The sequence below is a fragment of the Notechis scutatus genome, chromosome 3, assembly GCF_049901735.1.
Source record: "Notechis scutatus isolate UNSWTSFEM ecotype Mainland chromosome 3, rNotScu1.2, whole genome shotgun sequence".
Classification (NCBI taxonomy): domain Eukaryota; kingdom Metazoa; phylum Chordata; class Lepidosauria; order Squamata; family Elapidae; genus Notechis; species Notechis scutatus.
This window is the reverse complement of record NC_142011.1, coordinates 94,321,372-94,339,646: the sequence shown is the minus strand read 5'-3', so window position 1 is coordinate 94,339,646 and position 18,275 is coordinate 94,321,372.

Here is an 18,275-nt window from a genome sequence, read left to right as displayed (position 1 = left end):
CCCTCAGCTAAGAAATGGAGATGAGCACTGTGCCCCCTAGAGCAGGGGTGTCAAACTCGTCACGGTGTCAAGACAACATGACATATCGGGACTTTCCCCCCTACACTAAACTGGGTGTCGGCATGATCAGTGTGTGATACATCCGGCTTGTGGGCCAGGAGTTTGACAGCCCTGCCTTAACAGATAACAGATAATCAGAGTTGGAAGGGACCTTGTAGGTCATCTAGTGCAACCCCCCCACCCAAGCAGGAGACCCTACACCATTTCTGACAAATGGCAGTCCAATCTCTTCTTGAAAGTCTCAAGTGATGGTGCTCCCACAACTTCCGAGGGCAAGCTGTTCCATTGGTTGATTGTTCTCACTGTCAGAAAGTTTCTCCTTATTTCCAGGTTAAATCTCTCCTTGTTCAGTTTCCATCCGTTATTCCTTGTCTGGCCTACAGGCGCTTTAGAAAATAGCTTGACCCCTTCCTCCCTGTGGCAGCCCCTCAAATATTGGAAGACCGCTATCATGTCTCCCCTGGTCCTTCTCTTTACTAGACTAGCCAAGCCCTAGAGTCAGACATGATTGGAGAGGGGAAATCTTTACCTTTATAAATGCTGCTGCTGCTGCTGCTCTTCCTCCTCCTCCTCCTCCTCCTCCTACTACTACTACTACTACTACTACTACTACTACTTGCTGCTGTTCCTCCTAGTACTACTAGTACTTTTTTTCCCCAAACATTCTATGCTAGTGACTTCAACAGAAGGATACAATGAACATATTGGCTTCCATCTGAACTGGTGGTGAGGGAAAAACTATAACAAAAGATTGAACTCTCATGGAAGAAGGCTTGAAATTGCTGGAAGCAATTTGTAAATACATAATTTCCGAAATATGGACAGATACTCTTCCACCCCCTACTTTCAATCCTCTTCGGTGTCTTTAAAATGAGGGCAATAAAGTGTTACAGTGCCCTGTTTTGGGAAAAATAAATCCCTATGGAAGTGCAACTAAAATAAATTACATTGTTTAAAAAAAAAATACATTACATTCTTTAGAAAAAAGCACTTTAAAATATAGCATAATACTAATTTTCCAATTGCTGAATGAACATGAGTTGTAAAGATGTCTGCCTACTTCTGTAGGCAGAAGGGAAAAAAATCACTGCCTTTTCTGATAATTGCCAAATGTTAGTCCATTATGGAACTAGACTACATAAACAACATAGACTACATAGACAACATAAAACTGCCCTATGTTGCATAAAATCAAAGATCCAAATGTTCTGACTTCTAGCTGTTACTATTCCTTGGGAAATGCAGTACCAGAAAACCACAATAAACCTACATTATCATGTTGAATATCACATGGCTATGATTTGGGGATAACTAGATAAAATTTGAGGAGGACAATTATCCCCAAATGAAAGTGTGGATGTATAACATTTATAGTAAATATGGTTTTTGGAGATGATCATAAAGACTAATCAATTATATATCGTAAACATTTTGTATGTCTGAGTGAAAAAGCCTCAATCCTAATTAGAGGAGCTGTCCCAAAGGAAGTAATAAATGAAAATTGTGTTGGTTCCACATTTACTGAGTAAACCTGTATACAACCAGTCTTCCAATTGTTTCCCTGTCCTACGTAGATTTTCAGACACTTCCCTTATGCGACTTTACAGCTTTATACATTTTTTTAAGTTGGTTGTTATGTAGGATTCCAGGAAAATTAGTTTCAAAGGATAAAGTAGAGAACTACCCCTTCCAACTTTCTGGGATCTAAAAGGCATTCAGTGACTATGTCATTGGTTGCAAATTTCAGTGGATTTGGCTAAGAAAAAATGTAGGTGGAGATTTAAAAACAATCTTCCTATGGCCTTATCAAGATAATTTCAGAAGAATAGCATGGCTCCAGAAACAATTTGGCAAACTACACCTTTTTATCATACACAAGAACACTCATCTTCATTTTCAAATTATGTTCGCTGTGTCACACTACTATTTTTAAAAATGGGCATAGTTCTGCATGCACTGTTTTCTGGAATCTTTATCTTTGCATACCCTTTTTTGGGTTATCCTGATCCAGCTTATTATTCTCTTATAATTTTTTTTAATAGAAAAGGAATGTAGGGCAAAATAATTCAGGATCTTCTAGTTTATGAGAGGGTGAGAAGCTAATTAAATCATAAAAAGATATTCAAATGAAGTCAAGTTAAGTTTAGAGTTATGTAACAAGAACCAGTAAGACCAGAGCAAAAATAAAAGCTGATAGTAATTAAAGATTTTAAGTAGGATTTTTTTTTTTAACATAGAACAGATTATTTCCAGATTACTTCTTGGAGTTACATCTTATAATTAACTACTTTGTCTTCCAAAGCATTTAACAGCCAAACCTTATGGAGAGGTTTCATCACTTCTAATGATTAAGAAACAGAATTGTTCTAAAAGCAACAGCATCATACTAGTTTTGTAATATACTATATAGCTCACTTACATTTGTTTTATAACTCTTCACCATTTGCAAATAAACATACCATTTGGGTTTCACACACACACACATTCAAAGAGGAACTCTAGGAGGTATATGATATTACTTTAGTCAGTGAGAATTCTATCAGAAATAGTTTTTTTTACAGTAAACAGCAGCAGAGGTTTAAATTTTTTTTTATATTTTTAACATGTAATATGAACAGTGGTTAGAATGTATTACAGGCAAACTCTGCCCAGAGCCTGGAGTTCTGGATCCTGATGGGGCTCAAGGTCGATTCAGCCTTCTATCCTTCCAAGGTTGGTAAAATGAGGACCTAGCTTGTTGGGGGAAATGTGCTGACTCTGTAAACCACTTAAGGGTGTAAAGCACTGTGAAGTGGTATTATAAATGCTATTGCTATTGCTATCCGTATTAGAATACAGATAGTCCACAACTTACAACAGTTCATTTAGTGACCATTGAAAGTTACAGTGTTACTGAAAAACTCACTTAAGAGTTGACTTGCTTAGCAGTTTGGGCTCAATTGTGGTCATAGGTTGAGATTACCTGTATTCAGAAATTTATTGCAGTGCTAATTAACTTTTAATCATCATTATTTCTACAGAATAAAAGTTATATATCACACACACACACACACACACACACACACACCTGTTACAATCTGCCACCTTCCAACGTCATATGTAAGTCTTAAACTGAATGTAAATGAGCTATATTATATGGTTCATAAAATCAGCAGATTATAAATATTTTGGCTGTGGAAAGTAAAATAAGTTGCTGTATCAATTCTTGTCTTGCATTCTAATTTGCTGTCCTTCACATGACCTGAGAGTTTCTCCCTTAAACTTCTGCAAGTTTGATGCCCAATTGTCTTATGCACGTTGTGCAATTTCTTCATAAATCTCTTTGGTAGGAAAAAAAAATGAAGCAATTATTTGGATTCAATGGTTGTTTCTATTGGAATTGGTATTAACTTACAGCTGTTAGCTGACTTATGGCACAGTCTAAGCTTCATTAAGTAGAGTCCTGCTGATAGAGGCTATTGATCCAATAGCTAGCACAGGTGTACTATGCTATAATATGTTCTTCCTCCACTATGCTTTATTTCCCTCTAGGGATAACCAATCGGAGGAATTGACCTGCTTGCCCAGAATTTGGAGAAACTAATGTGCAGTTTGATTTCAATTGTCAGTCTGATTGCTAACCTTGTAAATCAAATCTCAATTCTGCAAGGATTGCCACTTCTGCAGTTCTTTGTTACGTATAACTAATATGAAAGGTGGCCTAATTAACAACTGCAGTATCGCTAACACCAAATAAGTCAAGCATTCATCTGCAAATATCCTGTCTGTGCCCCATCTACTACAGGAATAAGAAACATTTCCAGGTGATCTCCCTAAATAACATGCTATAGAACGACCAGTAGAAAATACATGGTTTTGCAATTAATTTTTTTCTAAAAATTAAATCAAATTTTAAAAAATAACATATTCCAAAACAAGCATTTATTGTTATGCATAATTGACTAAGAGCAGGAAGGACCCAAATGAGATATAGTTCTATACAGAAGTAAGTTCTACTGATTCCAATAAAACACGACACCAAGAATGGGAAAGTACATTTAAGCTGTATCATCACGTTTTTACTCTTCAGTTTGTTGAAGCCTATTCAAAGAAAAGGACATGTGGAAAACAGGCTAATAAAGCATCATCATGTATATCCATCCATTTTATCACTTTTTAGTTCTATGCAATGGACTGCTAATGGCTTTAAGAGGGATTCAGCTATCTATTTTCTCATGTGACCTCTTTATAAATGCATCTAAGCTCTTCTAAAATAGGCTAAGGCAAAATGTTGCATGTAGAATGCCTCTGTGAGTGTAACTCCCTTTTATGTTTACATTACAAAACACTGAGTGAACTGAAAATGTGGGAAAGGAACTGGACATATCTATAAGGTTTAGCTTCAAAATGATTTGGAAGAGGAGTTTTAGACCATAAGCACCTCTGGGTTATTCACTAAAGCAGAGCTGTCAAACTCTTGGCCCATGGGCTGGATGCCTCACACGCTGGTCACGCCCATGTCCAGTTTAGCAAAGGTGGGGGGGAAGTCCCATTACATCATATGACATTGCTCTGACGATGTGAGTTTGACACCCCTGCACTAAAGCATATCTTTATCAGATTTCTGCATGAGCAGCTTCCCTTAAGCAATAGCATGTTTTCATGCAGAAAAGAAAAAGATGCTTTAATTAATAGCAGTGAAGTGCTGAAGCACTTTTTCCACATGTTTGAAGCAAGAATAGCTTTAGTATCTATAATGATTAAAACGTGTGCCCATAACCTTTGACCTGTGGCAGAAAACAGGGGAAAGGTTCTTCAAAGTAATGAATCTTGCTTATTGAATTGCATTCCCCAATGCCATCTGTTTAATGCATATTGTGTACTTTTCAAAACTCAGTATCGTGTGACACAAATGAAGAGGGACAAGTCTTAGTGATCTGAAAGATAGAAAGATTCCTTACAATTATCCAAGAAATTCTACATACTGATTTATTTCAAGCTGACACCATAATATTAAAGTTCAATTAGACAGTTAATTACCAGTACCTCCACATATTTCTGAGTATGCAATATATATGCATATGTATTTACTTTTAATACTGTATAGAGTTCTTTCAGTAGAGCATTAGACTTTTAGAGATGGCAGTAAAATTGCACTTATCAGAGATCATAATTATTCCCTTTTTATATTCAGTATAATTTCATACATTGGCAAAGTCAAAATACAGTCTTTGCTGCATGATATTTAATCTATTAAAGAGTCCTTGGAGATGCATTGAAAATGCATATGTTTATGATAGGATGACTATTCTCTTTAGAAAATATCTTTGCATCATTTTTACTCTATAACAGGACATTACTGCATTGACTTTCACCTTTAAAATAATCTATCTGCAAGATCTACAGTATTTATCTTTTGATTCCCACTACATTGTGCCTAGAGTCTGGAGTTGGTCTGTTAAAATTTAACATCCTATCTTTTAAATATTCATCTCTTGTTTAAACTGGCTGTTGTTATGCAACATTATTATGCCAAGGCATAAACCTTGCTTTTGAAAAGCAAAATAAATCACTCAAAGCAAAACACATACACCCACTCCAGAATCAAGAGCTACATGTTAACATTTCTACTTTGACTGTAGTACAGCTACTTTGAGCCTATCCCTCCTTGTATAAAAGTGGTTCAACTCCATATTATTATTTATATCATCATGAATTGATCCATACAGATTCTTCCATCCACTACGATTGGCTGTTATTAATTCAACCATTTATTTGGCCTTAAAGGCCCATTTGCCTCTAATTATATCTATCCTAAATAATTATGTCACTTGCAAATTGTTCACCCTCTGTTTCTACATCGTTAATGAGTATACTGAACAACACCATCTGTTCAGATTGTTCTTTTCCTAATTATAACTTTAAGCAAAGGATTAAGGAATCCCTTGTACAGCCAATCCTAGTAAAGACTCCCCTAGTAAACATTTAGTTCTTGCAGCAGTCAGCTAAGGATTTGTTTAAATGGCTGGACCAGATTGGAGTGAAGTTTTATTTCACAGGTTTGTTTGTATTTACTATCAGTAGCAATAAAACTAAATGGTTTACAGATCTAATTTAGACATCGTAGTCCTGAGTTCCACATCCAGTTTTAAGACGTGAACATTACTTGTGTAAGTTCATTATGAGTGACCAAATACCCAACTTTGATATAATGATTCTGCTCTGCTTCCTTAAACCATGAAATGTAACACAGTAATTTGCAGCTATTATTTCTGGTATTAGGCATTGCAAAAATCTGTACAATGCCTAGATACATTCTGTCTCTCTTCGATGCATTGTTCATATTTTTTTCTGTCATGGAATATTTGTTGTTATATTGCAGGGTGTAATGCATTTGTAATTTAGAATATGACGAGTATTCATTTTGTTGTGTTGATTCCAATTTATTTAAATCCTCTCACCTCTTTTAATACTGTTCATAGGCATATTTACTTTTATGTCTTTACACTCAGTTTAGATTTTTACTACATAAACATATTTCTGCTTGTTGTAAGCCAACAACAAAATAATGAATGTTTGACTTGTAAGCTTAGAACAGAAAGTTCGAAGCTGGTTGAGTTGCTGAGCAAACCAACCAGTAGAATTTAGCTGCTGTGTTTTGGGGCTTAGTACAGTTTATGTACCCAACCAACGATGGTTTTATCAACAAACATGATCTAAAAACTTTGCACAATACCCAGCATCAATGAGAACACTCACCTTCAGTCTGTTACCTTGAGATGTGTGGTGATTGCACACTCAGAATTCCTAGTCCATGTTTCTATGTTCCTGGCCAACTCCAGCAAGTAAGGAAGAATTCAAGATTGACATGGACTACATGCAATATTTTGATTTTCCAAAACTTTGTAAGATGAGAAATGGTCTTGAGAGTTTTCTTGATAGTCAAATATTCCTTTATCACTAAGTTTGTATCTCAGTGAGCAATTAGGAGGCTAGGGTTTCCATCAGAGAATAGCATAAGACTGAAAAATAAACCAAGAACAAAGAAAATGATGCAAAACCCTGAAAAGATTATCTTATGTTTCAAAATCCATCAGTATGAATTTAATTTAAGGCATGGCTGTCAAACTCACAGCTTGTGGGCTGGATGCGTCACATGCTGGCCACGCCCAATTTAGCAAAGGGGAAAAAAGTCCCAATACATCATGTGACAACGCTGTGATGATACTATGAGTTTGACATCCCTGGTCTAAGGGATCAATGAAATAAATGTTGCCTGTAGATGTTTTACTCCACATATTCAATTCTCAATGAAGGTTACCCACCTTTCTTAGTCAGGTTTAGTCAGAACAGAATAGAGTACAGTAGGGTAGAAAACAGAATAGAGAATAGAATAGAAAATAGAATAGAATAACACAGTTGGAAGGGATCTTGGATATCTTCTAGTCCAATCTCCTGCTAAGGCAGGAATCCCTATACTATTTCAGACAAATGGTTGTCCAATCTCTTCTTAAAAACTTCCAGTGTTGGAGCATTCACAACTTCTGGAGGCAAGTTGTTCCACTGGTTAATTGTTCTAACTGTCAGGAAATGTCTTCTTAGTTCTAAGTTGCTTCTCTCCTTGATTAGCTTCCATCCATTGCATCCTGTCCTGCCTTCATGTGCTGTAGTTTGGAACAACTAAGGGGATGTATCAGATGCATTTCATTCTGCAAGGTGGTTTTGTTTGTGGTTGTCCATTTACAATTAATGCTATGATGGACTTTAATTGCTTGGGATGTACAGAAAACATCAATAATAAATGAAGTATAGGGATAGGGAAGACTTGCTCAATGTTTATATGACAATTCTTTTTGTCATGAGCCCATTGGATCATTCCTCACCACTTTCAGACTCTGTAGAGAATATTTTACAGGTTACCACATTCTCCATCACAGCCACTTTGTGAAAGTTTCAAGACATATTCTTAAAATTTCAAATGTCCCTCCTGGCCCTTGTACTAATATAAGTTCAGGTGCCATGTGCAAATTAGAACATTATATATAAATCAAAACTAATCACCATTAAAAAAAGACGTAGCTCTTGTCCATACTGTAGAGAATTCTGAAATAATTCCTGTGAACCTGGTCAATATTTCCCACCTTTACTTTGCAGAAGATAAAACTATATAACAAGTTAATAGGTGCAAGTCTATAACTTCAACAACTGGAATAGAAGTAGCCTTCTTGTTTGAATAGTTGCTTTTCCTTTTTCTTGTACATCTCTCCCAAAACCACACTACTCCCAGATCAGTCCCATATTGATAGAAGCATTTATTTATTTATTTTTATTTGTCAATTGCTTACAAGATAATAGGTATAAGTAAAAACATAGTTATGAAAACATGGATACATATAAGAAAAATTAAAAAAATAAAATAAAATAAACAATTGGACAGGGATGGTAGGAACGTTGGTGCGCTTATGCACGCCCCCTTTCCTTTCTTAGGAAAGGGGTGAGGTCAATAGTAGACAGTCTAAGGTTAAAGTTTTTGGGGTTTGGGGAAAAAAAACACAGAGTCAGGTAGAGTATTCCAGACATTGACCACTCTGTTGCTGAAGTTGTATTTCCTGCAATCAAGTTTGGTGCAATTAACCTTGTGTTTGTATCTATTGTTTGCTCTAGTGTTGTTACGGTTGAAGCTGAAATATTGATTGACAGGTAGGACATTGCAATGTATGATTTTATATACTGTACTTAGATCGGACCGAAGGTGGTGTAGTTCTAGGTTTTCTAGGTCTAGAAGAATTTTGAGTCTGGTGGCATAAGGTATTCTGCAACGAGTAGAGAAGTGGAGAACTCTTCTTGTGAAATATTTCTGGACTTTCTCAACTGTGTTAATATCAGATACGTAATGTGGGTTCCAGACTGATGAGTTGTATGCGAGTATTGGTCTAGCAAATGTTTTGTATGCTCTAGTTATTAGTGTAATATTACCAGAGAAAAAGCTATGTAAGATTAGGTTAACAACTCTTAACGCCTTTTTGGCTATGTAGTTACAGTGGGCTCTAGCACTTAGGTCATTAGAGATTAGTACTCCAAGATCCTTGACAGAGTTTGGATCATCAACAAGGTCTTGACTATTCAGCCTGTATTTTATTTTCTGATTTTTTTTTGCCAATATGTAGGACAGAGCATTTATTTGTTGAGATTTGAAGTTGCCATTTGTTTGACCATTCTGATACACAGTCGAGATCTTTTTGAAGGGTAGCAGTATTGTCTGTGGTGTTGAATACCTTTACATCATCAGTGAAGAGAATGTAGTTGCTCTTGATATGATCACAGAGGTCATTTATGTAGAGTATGAAAAGAGTTGGTCCTAGAACACTGCCTTTGGGGACACCACTGTTGACAGGTACAGAATTTGATAGGACGCTCACAATTTTGATCATTGGTTGTCTGTTTGACAGGAATGCTTCTATCCAGTAATGCAGTTGTCCAGAGATACCGTAAGATTTTAGTTTTAGGAGTAGTTTATCATGTACCACTGGATCAAAGGCTTTACAGAAGTCTATGTAGATTGCGTCTATTGCTTTGCCCTGATCGAGTTGTGTAGTCTATATGTTTTTGCAGTGTAAGAGTTTCAGATTACATAAAAGGTTTTTTTTTTTTGTGTACACCATTCTTTGTTCTTTCTCAATTTGTACAAAGGGGACTGTGTTTTATATTATTTATTATTTAATTGGTATGCTGCCTGACTCCCAATGACGCTGGGCAGTTAGGGAGGGAATCTGCCAATTACCAGAAATGTGCTAATGAAGGAAATATTCTGAGGGGTCCCAAATGTCAGTGGGAGGAGAACAGAGGTGGTATTCAGCAGGTTCTGACCAGTTCAGGAGAACTGGTAGCAGAAATTTTGAGTAGTTTGGAAAACCAGCAAATACCACCTCTGACTGGAGATTTTACAGTATCCTTCCCCTGACACAGCCACCAAGCTATGCCCACAGAACCGGTAGTTTAAAAAAAAATGACTCCTACCATTGGAGGAGAATCACTCCGTTGTTCAATATTTAGTGATGGATTCTAAGATTTGAAATGAAGGCTGAAGTTGACTGGTTTGGAAACATTTGTGTCCAACAGAAAGTTTTCCATGTGACCTTATCAGACAAACTTATCCTGATCATTCTTATTACATTTCTGCTGTTTTCTTATGACTTTATGGTTTTATGGCTCTAAAATCTTTTGAGCAATATGAGATTGCTTCCATCTACGTCTTGCTAATCAGCTGTGACAAGATTTTAAGAAGTTATTATTATGTTGCACTCAACAGAAACTTTTCCACTGAAGCAAATTTATCAATCCAGAAAGCCAACCAGCTTAGAAAACTACATGTGATAAGCAGCCAGTTTCTGTATCAGGGAAGTGTTAGAGCTTTCCACCCCTTTTTCCCCCTTCCTTCCCCCTCTTGAAATTGATTTCATTAGATATTTCTGGCCAACACGTATGCTCCATTTTTCATCTGTATCCCAGAAGGATTATTTTAGAGATTCACCTTAGATTTCACACAGAATAAGTCTTTGATACCGTAATAGTTTTCAACAAAGTAAAAGGGTATAGTAAAGGGGGAAAAAAAGTACTCTTTCGATGTCTGGAGCTGTGTGGAAATCTTTCTTTTGATTAAGGAACACTTACATAGATGAAAAAAAAACCCATCAATGGATAAAAAGAGAGGAAAATGATTGCCAGCAGAGCTTTGCTTGACAAGATTGACAGAAGAGAGTCCATAGATGCTTGTGTATATGTTACTTCCCTCTGCTTCTGCATGGCAATGTCCTGGACCAGTTTCTATTATATTGATAAGGATAGTGATGACAATGATGGTGATGATGATGATATACTTAATTCTTCCAATGGAAGCAACCTTGTCAGAATTCTACAATCTTAACTACACCTATTGGTGGTTCTTTCCTGTCTTCGATGGGGGAGAAAGTTATTTCCATGTGGACCAAGATCCCAATGCTAACCTCTTTTCCACTGGCAGATTTTTTTTGGGGGGGGAGGAGGGGGGAAATGGACAAAAAAGAACATCACCCAAAGCAAACTTTGCAAAGAGGGATTGAGGAAGTAAAGCAGTGTGCGGCTCATATGTCTTTCATTTGTTCCTATAAATCCAATAGTAATATAATGTCATGTGAAAGCTCAGGACAGTGTTTTTCCCCCTTTTCTCCTGGTGGTACATACATATGTGTGCATATCCTTTGAAAAGCCCTCACAGTCCGAGCTTGTGCAGCCCAGTAAGAAGGAAAAGGTATAATAGGGTTGTAGGGAGCCATCAGAGGTTTTTCTCTGGCAGTTGTTACAGCAGTTTATGCCTGATATTCCAATCTTACACCAACTGCACAAAGGCAAGACTCAGTCCTAGTCTTGTCTTTTCTGTGTGCCTTAAATAGACTGCCCATTGTTTGACTTTGATTTAATAGTTGTTTCCACTCTTCTACTCTTCTATTCTTCCAATCTTATTGGAAATAGGGGATGTCTCAGCATTTCTTTTAAAAATGAAATAAAGCTCTGGGGTGAGTGGGAGAAAGACTGGCTAATATTTCCATAAGTGTGGTCTGATTGGGGTTTGCTCAAAGCACATTGTACTTTGACACACACAACTTGCAGAATTGGGGGGATGGAGGACTTTGAAAATGTGCATCTTTTTGAGTGACATGCTAGCAAAGATACATTCACTTTCTTTTTTTTCCCTGAAGAGCAACCCGAACAGGAAGGCAAATAACAAAACTTTGTTTTGTAAGAAAGTAAAAAAAAAAATTTATTCATTCATCTCATTCATTCATTCATTCATTCATTCAATTTCTATAGCTGCCCACCTCAATAAATTACTCTGGGCAGAGTAATTTATTGAGATGGGCAATTCAATACAATTCAGAACACTATTACACTTAAAAATTAAAAAAAAAATCAAAACAATTAAAAAAACAATAGAATCAGTAGAAAACATTAAAGCATGCAATTCAAGATACACAAGAGCAAGATACTTGATCCATTAGCAATATGGCCAAAAAATGGGGCCCTTGGTGCATTCAGATCAAAAAGTATCAATCACAAAGAAATACAAATAATAGATACATATTTTCTTGTCTTTTCCCAACCAATTTAATCACCTTATTTTAATATAAAAGACAGACAACAACAACATAACTGGTCCTCATAGTTCCCACAATAATGCTAATCATTAGTAATGTTTGTTCCCTGCATCAACGAGCTTTGGTTAGGATGGAAATAGCATTTAATCCATGGCATAACTTAACCAAGTCATCTGATTCTGAGATGGTGGTATTAAGCAGGTTCTGACCAGTTCTGGAGAATTGGTTGCGGAAATTTTGAGTAGTTCAAAGAACCAGCAAATACCACCTCTGACTGGAGATTTTACAGTATCCTTCCCCTGCCACGCCCACCAAGCCACGCCCACAGAACTGGTAGTAAAAAAAAAAGAATCCTACCACTGATCCGATTGCAATGAATTTGAGTGTGTTGATATATTTAATACTCTGACTGTTTGCAATTAGGCAATTGAAATGTTCTATTATTCAGACATTTGCAACCAAGGAACATTGGAGGCTTTGCTCTATATTTTCTCGGTGAGGTCTTTTAAGAGTGGATATAGAATGATGGGGGAAGGGAGTGGGGAGGAAATATTTTCTTCTCATCCATTCAGGTGTCTCCTATAATTGATAATCAGTCGATCAAATGCCTGAGGGCCAAATCAGTTTAAAAATAAAAAAGAGCAGCAAACTATATTTGGGTTCATAGGTGATTGGTGCTAATAAAGGCTGAATTGAACTGGGAGAGTGAGAGTTCCCTTGGAAGCTTGCTGAATAAAAATTAGAGTTTTTATGTTAAGTTATGCAGGGCTTTTTTGGAGAAGAATAATTGATAGCAAAGTAAAAATAACAATGACAGCACTTGACCCATTAGTAGTTAATGCTCTTTTCTCCCTTTTCTCATTATTGCACCTTGGCATCAACGTTCCTCCTTTATTTCTGGTTCTTCTGTGAGCATCCTAGATCTACCCCTGCACTGATGCAGCTCTCTTCCCATTCCCTTTCCCTCTTTTCCTCTGTTGTTTAAGCATGCTGTAAACTTATTCATTCCCTGAAGGCGAGAACAGCTATCTGAGCAACACTTTGTCAGCATAATACATTTACAGAATGCATATTTATGAACCTTTGAGCTTTTATTGTTCCAAAGGGCAAATAAAAAACATGAAAAGTAGCAATATAGCATTTCAAAGGTCCCTCAAGGAAAGTAGCTGGAAATAAATCCATTTTTGGGAGGAGGGAGTTGGGTTGTCTAAAAAAAGACCTGTGAATTAAAACGTAAAATACTCATCCCCCCACTTCTTGGGAGTCAAAAATCCAAATATTAAAGATGCATTAAGGTTGTTAATGATTCTAAATTCTGAAGACTGTTGGGTTTGAACAGTAATGAGAGAATAAAGAATCCCTTTCATTAAGATTCTTATTCATCCTCCTTAGGCAGCTGGACCTGAGGGAAGAGAGAACATACTTTTCCCTCATGGAAGAGGACACTTCATTTTAATAGCTTCTGATTTAGCCTTGTGAGGTGTGGGAATGTTGGGGAGGATGAAATGTTCACCTCTTTTTTCTTTGTTGAGGTATGAGGTGATTTATGCATTATCGGCTTAATTTACCAAAAAGAGGACAACAATTATGCCATGACAAATGCCTATTTTGGTGTCAGATGTTACCTGTAGACATTCTTACTGCCACCAAACTTGGTTGGGGGGATATATGTGACTCACAGATGATGGGCTGCCTTCCTTTTAGATCAGGGGTCGCCAACCTTTTGGACCTCAGGGACCACCAAACTCATAATTTTAAATCCCAGGGATCACTAACCAGTTCTGTGGCCGTGGCCTAATTTGTGGGTGTGGCTTGGTGGTCATGTGACTGGCTGAGCATGGCTTGTATGTAAATATTATAAATATTTATATAAATATTGATTTTTTAAATTAAAAAAGAGCAACTTTTACCCAAAATCAGGCAAAGCAGGCAGACAGATTGAGTTGCTCACAGAATCATTCAGTGATCTATCTGTCTGCCATTGGCTAGCTCAGTCTTTCAAATTTGCTTGCTGTGACTCTGCACTGAATAATAGAACCTTCAGTCCTAAGGGAGGTTCGGCTGTGCTTAAAAGCAGAGCCGAAGATCTAAAGACTAGCTAGAAAGCAAGAAATCCAACCATTTCCTGCTGACTAGCTAATCTAAATCTCCCGGCACAGCAGAACACCTGATGGTCAGAAAAAGCAAAAATAGCAAGGAGTGAGTGGGCAGGGAGGGTTCCCGTGGGACGTTTCTATACATCCTGGATTAATTGCTTTGGGGGGGGTGCTCTGGGGGTGAGATTTCTCTGTGGCCCACCAAAATTTTCTCATGGCCCACCAGTGGGCCGCAGCCCACCGGTTGGTGACCGTTGTTTTAGATCTCATTAGATTTGATGTTCTCCTTTGCTTGTGCATAGAAAAGATTTTTTGCCCCACTGGGTAAGACATGTTGTGACTTTTCTTTTAAAAAAAAGGATATTAAGAATGTAACCAATTAAAACAGGTTGTCTTATGCTATGGTTGAAATAGGAATGCTTGAAATACTAACTCGTATTTAAGCTGGTTGAATTGTAATGTAAACAGGTCTGGAAGGCAGCCTATCTGTAGATTATAGAGTAAGCAAAATCAAGGAGACCTGGCTTCAAATCTCAATTCACCAATATTCATGGATGATATTTTTCTTTAGGACAGGATTATTGTGAAGATTACAAAAAAAAAAAAAATGGGAGAGGAGCTGCTTTTCTGCTGCCCTGCTCTTCGAACACAAATATAATACAGGTAGTCTGTCATTCGGAGGGGGAGGCTGAGCAGCTGACAGGGAGTGGGAATGTGGCTCCATTGGCTGTGGAAGAAACTGGGGAAGGGCACAGTCTGGCTGGGCAGAGCAGGGGAGAGGTAGAGCAAGGGAGAGGGAATTCGGAGGAAGACCCAGGCCTATCCCCTCTTCATCCTATGGCATGCAGGGAGGAATGGAGAATGGAGCAACATGAGTTGCGTGGCTTACAGGGAGGAAAGGGCCCTGATTCCCTTCATTAGCTGCAGATGGGAACACAATGTTTAAAAAGAAAGCTGTGCACAGCAACTTGTTGGGAGCAACTTGTTGGGTATCCTCGAGGCTTATCTGTGTTCCTGGCATCTTCCCAACTGTGTGTGTTTTGCTGTGCTTTCAAGTCTGCAATTCCTTCTCCTGCCCTGTCAAGTTGATCACTGCAGTGTGGTTTGTTTGGATTTTTAGTTACAGTTTTATGTACTTTGTTTTCAGACTGAATTTCCTCCACTTAAAGACTGGGAGTTTTTTTCTTCAGCTGAAGGTAACCTAGACATTGGGGGCAAAGTTGGAGATAATAAAGGGACTCTTCTTGCTTAATTGACTGTGTTGCCTTTGTGCCATGCCCCGGGTCATCACATAGTCCTCGATTTATTACCACAATTGACCCCAAAATTTCTGTTGCTAAGTGAAACATTTCTTAAGTGAATGCCCCATTTTACGACCTTTCAAGCCACAGTTGTTAAGTTAATCACTGCTGTTGTTAAATTAGTATCCTGGCTGTTAAGTGAAACTGGCTTCTCCATTGACTTTGCTTGTCAGAGGATTGTAAAAGGTAATCCTGGGACACAGCAAAGGTCATAAATATGAACTAGTTGCCAAACATCTGAATTTTTGTTACATGACCCTAGGGATGCTGCAAAGGTTGCAACTGTGAAAATTGGTCATAGGTCACTTTTTCCACTGCCATTGTAACTTTGAATAGTCACTAAATAGACTGTTGTAACTCAAGGACTACCTGTCAGCGATAATAATTCAGACAGTGCTGGCTCTTCGGCTTTATAACGGAGATGAGCACTTCCCCCTAGAGTCAGAAACAACTGGCACATATGTGTGAGGGGAACCTTTACATTTAATCCTGTTAGATAAACTTCTGTCTAAAAACCTAGAGATTTGCTGTCAAGCAACGTAGAAGATGTGGAACTGAGGCAGTGGTCCAGTTCTCTACCTTATTGCTTTCTAATGTTAAACTGCAAGCGGTCCTCATTTAGCAACTGCCTCATTTAGCAACCATTTGCATTTGGGGTGGTAATGAAGAGGTAACTTTGCAAGAATCCTCACATTTTCTGCCTTCACGTTCAAACTTCTTGGGACACTTTTTTTTGTGTTCTAAGATTTGATGGAAGTTCAAGTGGCCACATTTCATTAACAAAAACACTCTGTGCTTTTGTGAATGGGTGAATTCTTGGATAGGAAATTATGAACTACAGAAATGTCTCTAAACTAACAGACTGAACTAGAATTTCTGTTTACAGAATAAAATCCATGCAATATAAATGATTTGATCATGACTACCGATCAACAAAGCCAAAGTACTCTAATGCTACCGAATTTTATGATAAAGAGGAACTCCATTTCTTCCCTAAATTGGAACCCTGGGAAACATTGTCACTGCCTCTGACTTGACCAGCCCAGGTGCTATTTCCTCCCCGTGTAGAATTTCTCCCAGTTTTATTAATGCTTCAACATGGCATTGAGCTTCATTCATTATTCATAATAATCCAGTCAGAGGGCACCCGAAGACCAGATAAATTCTCACCTAGATGACAACAGCTGACAGGACCTAGGGTTTTATAGCCCTTTCCCTGCCACAGCAAGGTGCTGTGGGCAAAGGTCCAGAATGATCTTCCACTAATGACTAACATGATATATGAGCAGCTGCTGATTTCTTGACACAGAGTCTATTCAGCAGAGCACCCAGCCTGGTCTCAGTAAGGAACAGGGAAGGAGTTTGATAGGCAATGCACCTACTCTTTGTAACAGGGAGTGGAATGAGTTAATTCCAAGCTGGATAATTAAAATCCCAAGAAAGGGAAGGGAAGAGAATGCATTGAGAAAAATCTGTAAATCCTGACCACACTGATGGCAAACAAACATGTGATGCTCACCTCTAAAAATCAACTTTCTTTTTTTTTTATCACCCAAAGCAGTGCATAATTATGAACCCAGAAGCCCGTTGACGGCTTGATAAAAATAAGTCTACAGAAACTGAACCATATTTAGAATGTCTTTTTAAATGCTATGGTAAATAAACAAAAGGACATGTTTTTCTGCATAATCACCCTTGATCTTTGTTTCCCACAAAGGAGCTCTGTGTATGTGTGTTTGTGTGTGTGGCCCATATGTTTTGTTTCTAACATATATAAGCCGAAACCTAGAGAAAACAAAAAGACAGGAAATATTGAGAAAAGAAGGTTGGTGCTTCTAAATTGTTGGAAGGATGTTGGAGTCTACTTATTTATTTATTTACTCAATATATAGTCACCTATCTCACACATGTGACTCTGGGTGGCTTAGAGAATGCACACACACACACACACACACACACACACACACACAAACACAAATAACCAAAATGATAACAAAGGATGTTAAAACATTAACACAATAAAAATGTTTAAAACTATTAAAATCCTATAATATGTGAGAGAACACAATCCACCTCACTGGCAGCACAGTGGTTCATGCTGTGCTGACAATCAGCAGGCTCGAGATCTAGTTGCTACTGCAGGATGGGGTGAGCACCCATCACTTGCTTCAGCTCCTGCTGATTCAGGAGTTTGAAAATGGATGGCTGTGAGTAGATAGATAGGTACCACTTTGATGGGCAGCTTAATGAGGACATGAAAAGACCCCCCTCCAAATGGGCATTCCCTAGGCAATGGTGATGTCACTGGCTAATCAATTCAACCTGGAAGTGGTTCATATCCCTGACACAGCTGTAGTAGTAGTATCCATTTTACTACAGCCATTTTTCTGGCTCTATAGTACCTCCAATGCCTCAATGCCAGATGGCAAAGCCATGTCTTCAGGCTTTTGTGGAAGGCCAACAAGTTTAGGGCTTGTTGACTGACAAGGCTGACTTTAGGGAAATTGATGATCCAAAGGGAGATGCCATGGCAGAAGAGGCTCACCTCCTGTGTCCCTTCAAGTACATCCTTCATGGAAGAGACCCACAACATGCAAATGTTCTGCCAGTCCTGATAGGATGGTAGATTGGAGACCAGGAGTCTCCCAAATGAGCGACTTGCACTCTTTGGGCCATATAAGAAATTGCATCTTCTACAGCTGTTGTCA